Here is a 16,667-nt window from a genome sequence, read left to right as displayed (position 1 = left end):
CAGCCAACAAACTAGGCACTGATTTCAAAATGCTATTAAAGAGGAAATGTATACTGGTTATAAATTACCATGTTGCTACAACAAACCACATGCAATTGATCAAACTTTATGTGGTGTAATGGCAATGACCCAATGAATTCGATTGCAAATGGACAATCTGGTGGACATAGACACAGTTGGTATGATGCTCTGTCTTCATCGTCTCTGTTACGTATTTTTCCATCCCACTGCATACTCCCTGTATGCATGTTGTCATGCGTTATTCTGGTAAGATCGCTCAGTGGCCTGAGCGCTCGCTGCTGAAATATGCATGCATTCTGTAGGTCGCAGGTTCAAAACCCTCTCAAGGCCGACTCAACTTTTCATCCTTCAGAGCTCAATACATGAGTACCAAGCGTGGGTTGGGTGAAATTGTATGTAAAGTGCTTGGGTGAAAGTGCTATGTAAATAGCACGTAATCATCATTTCCCGTTCACTGTTCACCTCTTTTAAATTTCTCACAACACATATTTGTTCACGTTTCCTTTCTTACACAATTATTCCTTGCTCCTTTCTTGCCTTGGGTAGTGGAGTCAGACATACAACGGAGGAGAATCTTGGAGGCTCTCAATCAGGGGAGTTGCTGGGCCTCATTACACGGAAGACGGTAATGGTTAACGGCCACCGTTAATGGTAACGGTGACCGTTAACCATTACCGCCTTACTACGAGGTCCCTTAGCGGGTTGGTGCTTTAACGCCTGCTTTTTGCAGGCGTTAAAAACCAACCCGCTAAGGGACCTCGGAGCAAATTACGGCACCGCAAAATTGCGGTGCCGTAATTAGCGCCTTCCCCATTCCCATTGGCCTTCCGTGTAATGAGGCCCGCTATGTCTGGAAAAGACCGGGGCTACACTGATGTCGGAACTGTTGGGACTGGGGGCTAGCTAGTCTTTTGGCTGTAGCTCCTGAGATTCTATCCGGGGCTACAACCAAAAGATCAGCGGCTATAGCCCCCTCGCCCCCCCCCCCCAGCAACGCCCCTGCTCTCGATATTCTTGTGGAAGAACTTCATGAGGTCTTTCTCACTGGGGTTTTGTAAAGGTGCAAGTGCTGGTGTGCTTCCCTGGCCAGGTGGAATTTCTTAAACTACTTTGCAATCTTTCTTAATGGGATTCTCTGTTGCAGAGAGCATTGCATTCTTTCATTTGTCATACATAGACTTGGTTTCGAGTATTTTCAAAAGTACCTAGCCTTGGAGTATCAGACACTTCATGACATTCGATTGCACATGTGTACTTGGCCATTTCATGGGAATAAGTGGCATATGTTGTGGGAATCTGCCATTTGATTCGATCAAGTAGTATTATGTGAATCCCTGGGACTATGATAGCAATAGCCGAGTAGTAAACTACCATTGACACTGTCCAAACGTTGGCTTTGAAATGCTTGTTTTCCCTAAAAGGTGAAAGTGCAAGGACAATGTGACAGAATGCAGGACATAGGAGAGCTGAGCCGCTGTTGAAGAGAAGATTCTGTTACTCGTCACAGAGATGTAGAAAAGTGTAAAATGCCTAACTGTGCTATTTGATTTTCCAAAAACATTAATACAATGTTATGTAGAAGGGCTAGAAGGAAATGTTCTGTGTATGGCTTTTTCTTTTTCATTCCAAATAAATAATTGAAAAAAGAAAGGTCTGGGAGACCATCTACCGATAATGAACATGGAGGAATCACCTATTTGGGAAGGTGCCCACTCCGAGAGCCTACAACCATGTTGTAGCTCACTCAACGTTTCAGAGAGAAGAGACATTGTGTGTGGTATTTGGCTTTGGTTGTATTGTTTGTGCTTTTGGTGTATTTTTGCATGATTAAGTATGTACACTTGGAGTTTGATGGAATGTGTGCACATGAGGAATTTGTAAAATCATGTGTTGTGTGGATTTTGTCACGCCCTCACCTTCATCCACGCGTTCCATGAACACATCTCATAATCCAGCTCCCACTATCTCCACCAAAATACATGCCAGGACACACTCTTCCCTGCAGGCCTGCCGGCAAGGAATGGGAAAAGGTCAGCAACGCCGGTTATTGCCATATCAGCGTTGGTTTCCATTCCGGCATTGTCAGTTGCTATGGAGAAGCGCCACGGGCATTCTACAACGTCTCTGCTGCCGGCACCTGAGAGCTCCTCCTTCAGCACGTTTGATCACGTGACGGATTACGAGAGTCACGTGATCATTAGTCAGCGTTCAAAAGGGACGCGCTGACTGCTCTCCAGCGCTTCACAGCTGATCCTGTTGGGCGCATTATGGACTACGCATTCAGATTACTACCACTGACCTCGGATTGATCTTGGACTCTGATTTTGGCTTCTTCCTTCACGGTACCTTTGTTTGGAACTATTCTCTACTGGATTCGACCACATTTCCGTCTCTGGATTGCTATTTGGATTACCCCGTTGTTATGAACTATGTTCTTGGATAACACACTTTTCAACTGATTGACTTACGTTTTCTGGCTTCTAAGTAAGGTGGTGATTTCATTCATACTAAGTACCCTACCAACCTGTCATCTGGTCGTCACCCTTGCCGGCTGCCTCCAACAAACATCTTTACACCATTATTAAGTCCCGACCAACTCCTAAGGGTAAGCCCTATTGTAGACTTATTACATACTCCTATACAAGTCTGGGGTTCTGTGTTTATGACCTAACTTCGTGTTTGCCTTACAGTGGTCATAGGGGGCATCTTCCGGCAACTTCCGGCATCTTCCGGCATTCCTGGTTCCGACTGACAAAAATCCACCACCTGTGGCCTCAAGAACCGCTCGGGCAGTTATTATTTCTTGTTTGCTCGAGTGGTACTTGGGGACGGAAGTTTCATCAGCTACACGACCATCAAGTCTTGACAGATTTGAAGAAGTGAGGAGTAACGGATGTGATGTGAGTTAAAGATGTCTAGAAAACAACTGATTGATCATTCACAGTGAGAAACTTGGGATTTAAATTGGCTTTTGGGGTTGTAAATGTATTTTTGAATTCAATTGCATTTAGTACTGACAAAGGGGGGCACACAGAGTGAAGGGGTACCGGGCACGTCTGCGACAGTGTTTAAAGGGTATCAGGGGTAGGTACACCTCAGTACTATGGTGACTCCATGTGAGCACATGTGCAAGATACTTCCACAGCACTGGGACAAGATATTGAAATAACATTTTAAATGGGTAAGACTTTTCACACCATGGCCATATGTATACCTATCTCACAAGGGGCAAATGTTGAAAAGATAGGGTGTTTAGGAATTGTGGACATTATATGAAGAGTAGGAGGGGGGAATGCCCACTGGGAGCTAAGGATGAAGGAGGGTGTGAGCACCCAGGCCCGGGTTACCCCAGTCACTTCAGCAAGCACAGCGACTTCCATGGTACTGCCAGGCCCTTTTCTCTAAATGTTGCAGTGGGTTATACCAATCCCTGATATGCCCGAAAGAAAAATAGATACAGTAAAAGGTACTACCACACATGGGATTAGTATATCAAGGGACTAGCTAGTGCTACATTGGTTACAGAGATAGGGAAGAGCATGCCGATTCATGAGGTGCTGAAAGAGGCAGAGGAGGACCTCTTGCACGCAGCTGGGGAGCAGGAGGAGGGACGGCGATGTGTGACAATGCCCCCGATCAAGGAAGATCAGGACAGATAATGTGTAAACTAGACAGAGAGCCCATTGTCGATAGGAATTTTCTATCACATGGGCAATTCAAAACCGGTTTAGATTGCAGATCCAGGGAGGAGGAGCAAATGGTAGAAATATGGACACATGAAGAGGGGGAAGAACGGGAAGACATGCCATGGGCAGATAGACTTATGAGAGGGCTGACCCGTATAGTGATAACTACATCCAGAAGGGGCAGAGAGAAGGGAGAGATTAAAGAGCTGACTACACAGCTCCCCTAATTACAGAAAGTTCCCATGGCTATTCAGTATGTACCTTAGCCAAATATGGACAAAGAGAATTTGATGAGTAGTTTTCATCCCTCACCCTGGGTGCAGGGAAATGGGTGTATGCCCTGGTAAAAGAGATGGCAGGGATAACTCTGGCATTGGGCAACACAAAGAGTGTGTTCTCTGCCCTTTTGGGGCAACAAGCTAATGACTCATGGTGGAAGACTGGGTATGACGGGCTGACAAAAAGCAGTGATACTCCCAATGGCGTGCCATTCAATAACTACAGAACAAATGTATGGAAGGCCATAAGGGAGATGTACCAAAATTCGATCGGCATGCAGTTTATACTAGGTCACACGATGGGTCCAGATGTGGACCCCACACACTACATTCAAGAGATTAAAGAGAAGTGACGTTTAGAAACACGACAGACATGGGGCAATAACTAACCTGTGTTTTTACCACATCATATTGAGAGGCCTCCCAGCAGAAGTACAGGCTGAACTAGGGAAGGTAGTGGGGATAGAAAAAAAGGGGTGGTCACAGATACATGCTAACATAGTACATCACTGCAAGGCCAAGCAGGATAGAGAAAGACAAAATTGGTACAGAAGAAATTGGCTAAAATTAGCATAGGAGGAGCTGTCCTAACTGCCCTTCCACAAGGGTGATCTGGTCCTCTGTACCACAAGGTTTTGTTTAGCAGGGAGGGGGAATAACAGAAGGGGGTGATACAGCAGGGACGTTTGCACCCCAGGATGCTTTTCACCAAAGGACACCTTCACACCTCAGCAGGATTGTCACAGTCAATGGACCAGATACACACATGCAGCCTTGCACCCGTGCTGCTGTGGCGGTGCTATCCCGAGGTGCTGCTCCAGCCATCCTAGGAAAACAAGGAAGGACCTTGTGGACATTGCCCTGGTGCCTTTGGTGCCAAGCTCATCAGAGAGTAAGGTGGTGAACATTGGCCCATAACAAAACTCTGGACAAATCAACATGAAGGGCACAGTGCCAAAGCCGCTTTCCATCTGTCTGATCATGCAGACCAGTGTTTGGGTGTGGCTGGAGCTCCCGGGTGTGGTTGGCTATATTAGCCACGCTCCGGCTCAGAAACATGATTTGCGTTATTCTGCCTTCACCATCGCCTGCATCCTGCAACAAGAAAAGAAAGCTTCAGTACAGGGCATAACAAACGCTGCCCAACCTGCATCATGAGCAACTTTCCTGAAGACTCTCCATTTTCCGCCCACCGAACAACTCAAGCAACAACTTCTGCCGGCATCCTGTGGAGCTCGCTTCATTGCATCTTTGTTTCAAACACCAGAATCTGGAAAGGAAAAAGACACAGTCAACGCACACAAAATAAGACCATAATAGTTGCAGCAGCAAAGAAGGCGCACGCATATATCTCCCAATCAGCTTGGAACATCAGAATAGACACGCAGGACACTCACACTGGAGTCAATTCAGTACTTGTGCTTCGGAATAGTGCTGATCCCTGCAACACAAGAAGGGACATTAAACAACCAACTTTAACAAACCATGACCTGGCATGAGGTCGAACGGCCAGTATAAGGATTGGGTGCTAGAACCTAAGACACAGAAAAGGACATTAAAACAAGAAGGAAAAGCATTGAAGCAAGGAAAACGCGGCTTAGGAAGTCACTGCCACAGCAGGCCTGGGCTAGACTCTAAAGCCACACTGCCACATGAGCCAGTGAAGCAACTAGGTTCAGATCACACAGGAGCACAGAGACTGCGCCCCTGCTGAAAGCAAGCAGGACGGAGAGCTTGCCTACAAAAGTCATAAGGTGAGCAAAGGAAAGAATATTGACCCCGAAACCTAGGGAACATAACCTGGTGGGAGAGGGGAAATGCTTAACACCCTTGGCAGCCTTAACTTATCGTGACTTCCACATCCGAGGAGCTGATCTTCCCCGCTGGAACAGTCAGGAGATACCATAGCTGTCAGCTAGAAAGAAGCAGACCCCCCAAGAAGCAGACACCTACGACCACAGCATCCAATGCCCCCATAGAGACAAGGTGAGCGTAACAGGGATTGTGCACCTCAAGGAGTGTTTGCACCACAAGGGGTGTTTGTCCTGCAAGGGAGTTATTTTCTGAGAGCATGATGATGGTTCCAAAGAGGATGAAGATTTGGATATGGAGGAGCAAGGCCCCAATAAGCATGGGCTTGGCCAGGCTTGTGCAGAAATAGGTCACTTTGAGAGGGAATGTAGGAGCAGAAACCAAACACAATATGGCCATGATGGCACCCCATACAACCAAAAGATGCCTTACTACTCACAGAAACAGCATCAAGCTCAGCCCATACAATACACAATTCCCCAGAACATTCAAAGTATGCAGCATCAGCAACCACCGCCCATGCAACACACATTTCCCCAGGTAATCCAGAACATGACACCTCAGTAACCCCATGGTTGTCCCGAGTACCCAGAATGTGCCAATGATACCCCAGCAGTACATACCAGTGGCAACCATACAAGCAACTTAACAGCCACAGTCACCATTCATTCTGCCCTCTGACTTCACCCCACAGTAATATCAGCTGCCAAATCCTCTACAGTCACAAGCACAGGCACAAATGCAGGTACAGACACATGCACAGACAGTCAACCAGCAATGGGATACCAACTTGTTACCTCAGGGCATAGTACCACACAAAACAGGAGCAGAGGTGTTGGGAGGCAATCATTTCCTACCTCCCGGTACAAACATAAATACACAATAGGACACACCACGGAAGGCTCTGGCATGCCCAATTCTATCAGTAACTGCAGACCCAGAAGAAGAACCAGATGAGGCAGTGAGCATAGGTGGCAAGACATTCTCCTTTTTTGGCTGACACAGGGGATACCAAATCTTTCATTAGAGAAGGTAAATTTCCTTTATCAGACAGAATAGTGGACACACAGGGATTCCCTGAGGCTGTTGGAATGTGTCCTTTCATAAAATATCTACCCCTTATCATTGGTGCTCTGGAATTAATTGCGCCTTTATTGTGCTCCAAAGATACCCGGTCAACAAATTGGGCAGAGCTATTGTGAGCAAATTGAAAGGGACCATTTTGTTCACTGACAAAGGCATAGTGTGTTCCACTTCTGGTCTCTACTTCAACAGAGCACACACTGGGCTGCAAACCCTCTGTGCCCACAGTGCACTGCGAGGGATCCCAATATGACCCCAGTTATTCCTCTATAGGGTGCAGGTGCTGTTAGCATGGGTACCTAGGATAAGAAACCACACCTTCTGATTGCCCACAGAATGTTGGTTCAGATCAGCAGCACACAAGGAACTTGCGCCAGCGACTGTCATCACAATAAAACTAGATGTGTTAATAACACAAAAGGACATGGTGATCTTACAGTGGTTAGATGAGGACCGTATTGATTGGTGCATTGTCCTATGTATTGACCCCACCCTTGACTAAATTGATCGATGAACAACCTTTTGATGATGACAAGGAAATAGGAAAGATGGTGTTTGAGGTTAGAATTCCATTTCACTTGCACGTTGAGAATAGGGAGGTTCCAAAAGTGGAACTCCTTGGAAAAGAAATACTGAAACACAGGCCTGGCTGATTTGTAGCAGGTCCCTGCAGAGGTTTGGATCAGCGTGCCCCATGAGGTAGGGTAATGAAGGGGATAGGGAAGTGCACATCAAATAGATGTATTGGGGCCATGTTTCCCCAGGTCAGACATGACCCCTTGTTCAGAGAGGTGGATGAGGGGATATATGGCATCATTGCAGCATTATGACAATAGGACATAATACAGCCACTAGTAGCATGGCTGTGTACCATGTGAAAAAAAGTGAAAGGGGGATCTTGGAGGATGGGGCACGATGTCCGCACAATGAACAACATTGTGAAGATCGAGTTTATGCTGGTACCAAATTGAGACACGATTTTGTGCAATAGTCCCATGGGAACAACATGCTTCACAGTGATTGTCTTAAGAATGCATTATTTTCAATACTATTACACCCAGATTCCCAGTACCTCACTGCATTTACTTACTGTGGTCAGCGATTCCAGCACACCAGAGTTCCACAAGGGTACTGTGAGTGCCTGGGTATATTTAATAGGGTACTACAGGCAGATTTGGGAAATGTACATACATAGATCAGAGTGATACAATACATGGATGACCTCTTGGTGTGCAGTGTCACAGAGGAGCAGTGCAGGGAGGGTTTGATAACACTATTGACATTGCTGGCAGACAAAGGGTACATGGTGAACAGCGAAAAGCTGCAATATTGCCAGAAAGAGGTAGTTTACCTAGGGCAAATATTGACATCCGAGGGGAGGAGATTATCACCTGAAAGGGCAGCAGCAGTATGTAATAAACCGTAGCCAAACACAGTAGATAATTCGTAAGGCGGTACCAAGTGGCCCAGAGGCTTACGGACGCCAAGCGAACAACAGAGAGGTCTGTGGAAGTGGACCGGTGAAAACCACCATCCTATCTAAACAGGTGTGTTTTCAGTTGTTTTTTAAATGTTTCCAAAGTTGGACAATTTCTTAACTCTAAAGCTAGGTCATTCCATTTGGCAGGGGCAGCCGCCCAGAAAGCCCCCCTTCTTACCAATCCAAGTGAGGTTTTCGGTATTTGCAAGAGATTTGCATAATTGGAACGGATGGAGTAAACTACGGGTTTACTTTTTAATCTGTCAGCAATATAGGCAGGGTAGGATCCCAGAAGGAATCTATATGTAATAGTAAACAACCTAAAATCTATTCTCTCCAAAATAGGAAGCCAGTGCAGTTTTTTTCTCACCGCCCACGGTCGAAGTGTGGAACTATGTTCCCGACTGGCCTGCACTGCTCCCCACAAACCCCATTGCCACGCCCCCTCCCACACACAATACAAACTCCAAAACACATGCGCCTGCTGTTTAGGGGAACGTTCAACGCGGTGCACTATAAGTGCAAGTTTCAACTTCTTCCTATGCATTTATTTTAAAATGAAACCATTCCAGAACGGTTTCTTTTTAATATAAAAGTATAGGAACAGTAAAACTTAATTAAAAGAAGTAGAGGAGCACCGCTCCTGACCGCTCCCGCCCACTTTGACCACTGCTTACTACTGACACATGTGCATACTTTCGCATCCCCATGATTGCTCTAATGGTACTATTCTGTACCACTTGTAGTTTGGCGAGTTCAGTTTTTCCCACCCCAACAAGAAGAGAGCCACAATAATCAATTTTAGAAGATCTGAGATAAAAAAGGGCGGATGTGCGAAAGGAGCCTAATATAATGGGCTGATGCTGAGACCAGACCATTAACCTGTGCAGATATGCTCAGGGTTTGATCAAGAGTAACTCCTAATATTTTTATTTTTTATTTCATAGGAAATGCAGCAATTCCTGCACTTGTGCAATTACTCCTGGCCCTGGATTTTGGACTCCCCCAGTAACACTAAACCATTACTGCAGGGGCTTAAGGCAGCAAATAAGGTGAAAGGTCCCATCAACTGGACAGTGAAAATGAAAAGTTCCTTTAAGGAACTAAAACATGCACTAACACATGCACCATAACTAGCAACTCCAGATTACAACATAGAGTTGTTTCTGTTCTCCCATTTCAACTGGGAGGTGATGATGGCTGTCCTCACTCAAGGACACAAGTCACTGGGCCTCATTACGACCTTCGCGGAAGAGGTTAACGGCTCTGCTAATGGAGGTAGACCCTTTAAACCCGTTCTGCGAAATTACGAGGTCCCCTTGCGGGACAAGGTAAGGATGCCTGGTAAAAGCAGGCATCTTTACCGGGTCCCGCGAGGGGAAGAGGGAGCTAACAATGGGCTGGTCGTAATCGGCCCGTTGTTAGCTCCCTCTCCCATTCCCATTGAGCCCTATGGGGGCTCAGATGGGAATGGGAAAGGTCCGGGCCTGGGTTCACAGAAGGAGGAATTACCGGGCCCTACGAACTCAGTATGGCCCGGTAATTCCCCATTCTGGGAACCCGGTAAAGGAGCCCGGTTTGGTGGCAGCCATGGAGCTAATAGCTCCATGGCTGCCGCCAAAATCGTAATGATGCCCACTGGCTTATTACAGTGGTATTTGAGATGCAGTGATGCAGGGGCCCTTTCCATGCAAGCAAGCGCTCGCAGCAGCAGATTTTGCAATTTAAAACATAATTTTCCATAACGATAAGCTGTTAAGTGATAATCTATGTAGAGCATGCAGTATTTGCTATTCTGGAACAAATGTACACTACCCAATGAGTGTCACCTCCATGGTGCATTCTGGATTGTCTAGATGGAAGAGGAGAGGTTTCAGGAAAAGTGAGGGGGCACGGTGCAGCATGCACACTTGCTATCTAGACAGATCAAACTATTGCCATTACCCTCAGTTCTAGCAGTTGTCAAGTGTGGCACCCACACAGGAGGTACAGACGGTCTGCCACATGGCCACATGGCCAGCCTCTTTCTCAATCTACCTGCCTCTACTCTCCGCCCTCTACAACTTATCCAGAACAGGAGTGCAAGACTTGTCCTTGGTCTCAAGCCCTGGGATCGTATCTCTCCAGCTTTGAAATCTCTCCATTGGCTCCCAGTGGATGCAATGATTAAATTCAAAACCCTCTGCATTGTCCACAAGGCTTTCTGGGGCCTGGGTCCAAAATACCTTCAGCTATCCCTCCGCAAATACCTCCCCTCTCAAGCTCTTCGCTCCTCTACCTCTAACTCCCTCAGGGTCAGTCGTTTTTCAAAGAAATGAGCTGGGGGTAGATCTCTATCTTTGGCTGGGGCCTCCCTCCCTGCCACTCTAAAACTTGAGGAGAACCATCTCCGGTTCCGGAAGCACCTCAAAACCTTCCGCCTTCGCTCCCCTTCTCCCCTGCTGATCTGCTCTCTTGGCACTGTGCACCTGGCCACCCCCTGTCCCCTGGGCCCAGGTACCTGCTCACCCTGCCACCTTCCTGCACTGACTCCTGGCCACCCCTTGCACTGGGGACTGTATCTGTACCCATACATCCCCCCCATTTTTCTTCTTTTTCTGCACTTATTCAGACTTACCCAGTCTGCTGCCTTAAACACAGCACTTGCCACTTGCTGGCTGCACTACCACAGTTTGCCTCAATTGTCTATTTATTTTATTTATCTGCGCTCCTCGGCTTCTGCACTTTCCACTCTCCCCCTTCCATGCACTTTTTCCCTTTTCCCTTTCCCATACACTTGCACGTTCTCAATGTCACTGGGCCTAGTAAAATCGTTTTTATGTTGTGCTGTGTTCTCCCTTGTTCCCCTCCCTTGCCTAGTCGTGCTCTGAAAAACCTGTGTACGAGCGCGATACAAATAAAATATCATATTATATCATATCAGACATGGCAGCCAAACAAGCAGCATATTTGCCATACATAACTGATCAGACACCAATAATCACATGCATGACACAGCACCAAGTGCAGTTGAAGACTGTTATAATGCCCTAACAATAACACAGATAACAGAATTACAGGGCAGATCCTCCATGCAGGAACATGTGTTATGAAAAAGAGGGGGTGTTCCTTGTTCCCCACTGATCTAATTTAGCAACATACTTAGCAAGAGCTAGCTCCATTGTTTTCTGTTTCCTCTTGTTGCTCTGAGCAATCAGCCAGGGTCTGATCACCATTTCACACTTCATGAGATTGTGTCCGGCAGGCAGATGCTAACACTGTGTTCCCCTGCTCAAAATGCTTGCTCTATCTCTGATGCTCAAGGTACAATTGTCATATTGGGGGAGGATTTTAGGAGATATCTAAGGGCGCTTACTCAATCTATCAGATTTATCTCCCTAAAGACTGGGCCACTGACAGCACCAGCTGGCACCACCATCCTCTAAAGCGTCAAAAGGTCAAGCAAAACAGGACTTGATACCTCATGTGCCATAACAAAAGGGGGAGTGTTCAGATGCAGGTGCATAACCCATTACATGAGTGCAGGTAACATCTGAGAAAGATCATCTAACAGTGCATCATGACTTCGGCAGTGATATAATGACTACATGCCACACGGACCTTAGTAGGGCTCATAATTTTAGGCTACAGTCAAGAGGTGACAATATAGTACACTGTTGTCCATTTCTGCTTTTCAGATAACATAAGCAGTGGTTGCATTATAATTTTGCTTTTTGCCAGCATTGTGGCACATAATATTGTATTGCTTGTATGCACTGCACTTCATAGAGAGGATGCAGCACAGCATTTTTCATGTAGCACATTGCATCACATCTGTGCGTGACCCACAGCACACTGCATGACACTATATTCACCACTCCTTGCTTGCACAACATGATTGCAGAAAATACATAGTACATGGTGCCTCATTCCCGCAAGCATCATATGTCATACAAAACCCACAGGACATTGTGTGACTCACCTTCTCACAGCCCCACTCATGACACCACATCTTTGAGTTACATGGCAGCTGGACAGAAGCTGCATAGCAGACAGGAACACTTTCATCTTCTGGCACAGAACTCACACACACACACAATATTATATATCTTTGCTTGATAAGTAGGTGCACCTTTTGCTTTTGGTAGTCTTAGAGCACATCATATGATGCACATGACACAGCATTATTGTGTCTTATAACTGTAGGATTGGCAGGTGCTATGAGCCATGAGCCAGATGCTCTGCATTTTTAATAGGCCTCAGTTACGGGCACTAAGCTGAAATTAGTTGTTAGCTGAGGGCATTTGATTGAATTTAATCTTGCCCTGCAAACAGGCTGAGAGCTCAAGGGCAGGTGGGGAGGGGAGTGAGGTAGTTGTCAGCTCTTTACTGCAAGGGAAGCATTTCTCGAGGGACGAACGCCTGGACCCAGACAACAAGTGCTGCATCATCAGATTGGGAAACAATACTTAACAATTGTGTAGGCCGAAGAAAGCCAAAATATGAAATGTGCTGAATAACATGGAGAAATTAGCAGAAATACTGGTCCAGGAATGGTTATTAGCAGTGGACCGGTCATGCTTTTTCTAGAAGGCCATTCATTGCAGGGAGAGTAGTAGATGGCAGTGTGCAAGGGCTGGCAACTTGTTACCAGATAGGGAGGTACATAGTGAACAGGTAAAAATAGTGGGAATGGGAAATTAATAGAGGTGGTATGTGCCGTGTTGTTTCATTGCTTATTGGTCCACCTCTGTGCGACATTACCGCCCCAATTGTCTGAGGTGGCATTGTCCAATTAAAATGAAGTCCTCTATCAAACTGTTTCCCAAGATGGGATTGGTGCATATTTTGGGCTGATCAAGGCGGTTGTGACAATGTTGAATGGGTGGGGTTCTTACTGTGATGAAATGGTAACTGCCAATAGTTTTAGAGCAATATATGTGGTTCATAAGGTGGCCGGTGGCGACCAGCCAATATTAGGAAGATGTGTGTGTTACATTTTTCTGTGACAGGCTAATGTTCTGTTTGTGGCTATACAATGTTGAGTCTGCAAGGGGTGGGTTGAAGTAGGCCTGTTCTGTACATCTTCCTGGCTGTGACGTCTAAAATACATTTTGTGTTTTTTCCTGCATGTGGTGCACTCCTTTTTTTGATTTTTTGTGGCTAGTTATTTTATTGCTTTTGGACCTGTGTTCGGAGCACCCACAGTTCTACACATTAACTTGTTTTGACTCTCATATGTTGTACATTGTATGTGCTATATTTCCAACATGTGTGTGTCATTGGTTGACAATGATTGTCCATATCTGTCTTTTACAGTCATTAGAAATTGTCCATGCGTTCTTGAGTAGGTTTCTTTGGTATGTTTTTATTTTCTAGCCGTGTAAAAGAAAGATTATTGTCAACTTTGAAAGTTGTGCACTACTTACTATAAGAAGTAGGACATGCTATTCACCAGATAAGCAGAAATACTTTTAAAAGCACTAATGAAGTATTGGGATGGTGCTGCAGTGAAGCATGTTTTTTAGCACTGAACACCACTTATAGTTAAAGTGTAGTTAAAGAGAGGGTTGGATAACACAGTGAAATATGAAGATCTGCTACAGTAGACAGTATTTACTCTATCTGGATACTACGAACAAGATGCACACAGAGTAAGAGAGGTTTACTCAGCTATACAAGTCTGGATGGCTTCTAATTTGTTAGCTCTTAATGAAGCCAAAACCGAGCTAATGATAATTGGTATCCACCAGAGATTGAAAAAATCTAGAAGACAACTATCAAACCTTTAAAATGAACAACAGCAATATCATGGACTCTGACCATGTAAAAACGCTAGGCGTTTTTATGGATTCTCACTTCTCTTTCAAAAGGCACGCCTCCTATCTCAAACCTACATGTGCCTTTTTCTCTAACTTTCTCTGGCAAATTCACCCATATGTCACTAAGCCCAATTAGGCCATAATAGCTGGCGCTATAGTTAATTCTAAACTCGATTATTGCAACAGCTGATGGGCACTTCAAAATCGAATATAAGAACATTGAAAACCATCCAGAATGGAGCTGTTAGAGCAGTAAATAGCCTAAGTAAGCATTCAAAGATGTCAGCCGAGAGGAGGAATATTCACTGGTTTCCAGTTGGTCAAATAATTACATTTAAAAGTGCTGTAATCATTTTTAAATGTCTATCTGGTACAGCACCCAAATATCTCTCTGATAAAATACAGACATCAGCTTTTAGGAGAAACCTGCGATCCAACAATAATCAGGATCTACTCCAACCTCACCAACTCCTAAAAAGAGTTGCTAGTATCAATTTTAGTTTCTGGGCCCCCAAGATTTGGAATTTATTGCCTCTGTCTATAAAAAAACGGTGGATCCATTAGCACTTTTAAAAAGCAGCTGAAAACTTGGTTATTTGATGATGGCACTGAGTAATTTCTCTCTTCATGCTCAGCAATATAGATAGATAGATAGATAGATAGATAGATAGATAGATAGATAGATAGATAGATAGATAGATAGATAGATAGATAGATAGATAGATAGATAGATAGTTTTGACAGAAGGCAGGTAATTTTTGTTTTAATGACCTTTTGTATACTCTAGCTTGGTAATTGAGGTATATTTAAGTATGGTTTTGTGTAGTGCTATAAGTAGTATAATAATAATAGTGTGTTTTTTATACAGTGCTTTAATTTAAAGCGCTTTACATAGGACATACTTACATGTATTACTGTTATAATATTATTAGGGCAGGTAGAAGTTACTATGAAAGCAGATTATCTTTTAAAAGCACTAATGAACTATTGGGTTAGGTGTTACAGTAAAGTATGTTTTGCCGCACAAAACCATAGTTATTCTTCAAGTTTGATTATAAAAAGGTGGTATAGAATATTACTTTTTTAAATGAAAACATAACTGTAGTATATTTCTTAGATATAGAATTCTGAATGTAGTTCCTGTAGTTTCTGTAAAACTGTGTAAAGTATGGTGTGGTAGAGTAGGCTATGAATCACAGGAGAAGTGTACTCTTAGATATATCTGAACTGTTGAAGAAAGGTGGGAGGATTAGAAGTAGGGGTTTGGATGTGATTGGTGGATGGGCGGGTGACTGCTTGAATGTAGCCACTCAGGGAATGTTGCAGAGTTAAGGGTAAAAAGTCAAGAGGGGCTGCACTGTACCTTGAAGTCAGTGGATATATGTGGCTGGTCGCCGATGGACTGCACATGCCATTCAGGCTGTTTTACCATGCCATGCTGGGAAAGAGGACTGTAGTGACCATGGATACCGAGGATGTCCATGGATGTGGGGAGGCTCAACCAATCAGGTCTTCTCTTTGTGGAGGAGGAATTCAACTGGAGAAGAGGACAGGGTAATAAGTGCTTCTTTTCTTGTTTGTATTGCTGAATGTCTTTTATTAGTGCAACTTAATCATAATGTCCCTTTAACACCGTTTCTTCGCTGAGTTATAGGGTGGCAATAGCCAGCCTATAGCTAAGGTGAGTCAAACTCCCATAGGAACCTCATACAATTCTATTGTTAATAACTTTTGATTCAAGTTTCGACAGTGATTAGGGACTTGTGACCCCCCAGACTGCAAAGTTTCGTAAAGATCTGTAAAAAAAAAAATGTTGTTAACAAATAAAAAATATTCCTAAATTGCTAAGGTGCGGCCTACTTCCCATTAATTTTTCCGTTGACAAACAAGGAACATTTTTGCCAAAGCACATAGCCCAAAGCGCTGGACAAATTTGGAGCATGTCAGAACCAACTTGGGCACGGAATGTTAACTTGCGCTCCATGCTTGGTTTGGGGTTATTCCATGCAGTAGTTATTTAAATATTTTATGGAGAATGTGGTGCCCCTTTCTTAAAAATAGATAGCTATATCTTGGATAAATTACCAAAACCCGCAGTTTTTAGAATTTAAAAAACTGCCACCTTGTTTCTTTCTCAGTGTGTGAGAGTAACAGGAAATGACAAGTAGTGTAAAAGCTATCTGCAGGTTAAAATAATTGCAAATGACATTAGGCTAGACGTGAGGAGTTTGCTGGAGGACATCAAGTGAAGAAATGTGGGAGTTATAGGAGGCCCAGGGAAGGAGTTTGCAAAACAAAGCTTTCTGTAGCCACGCTTATGGCTTCTGTTAGTCAATATTTCAAATAAAAATGTGTCATGGAAAAAGTGTGTGTCATGGGGGCAATGGGAGAGGGTAGAGGATGTGAGAAGACCTTGGTAGCAGTATGGGGAGCTGGTAGTGAGTGGGAGGACACTTGGTTTTGGTTATGGGGGCCAGGGATTGTTTTTTTCGCGGAATCATTTTTG

The sequence above is a fragment of the Ambystoma mexicanum genome, chromosome 5q, assembly GCF_040938575.1.
Source record: "Ambystoma mexicanum isolate Mex_15411 chromosome 5q, UKY_AmexF1_1, whole genome shotgun sequence".
Lineage (NCBI taxonomy): Eukaryota > Metazoa > Chordata > Amphibia > Caudata > Ambystomatidae > Ambystoma > Ambystoma mexicanum.
This window is presented reverse-complemented; position numbering follows the sequence as displayed.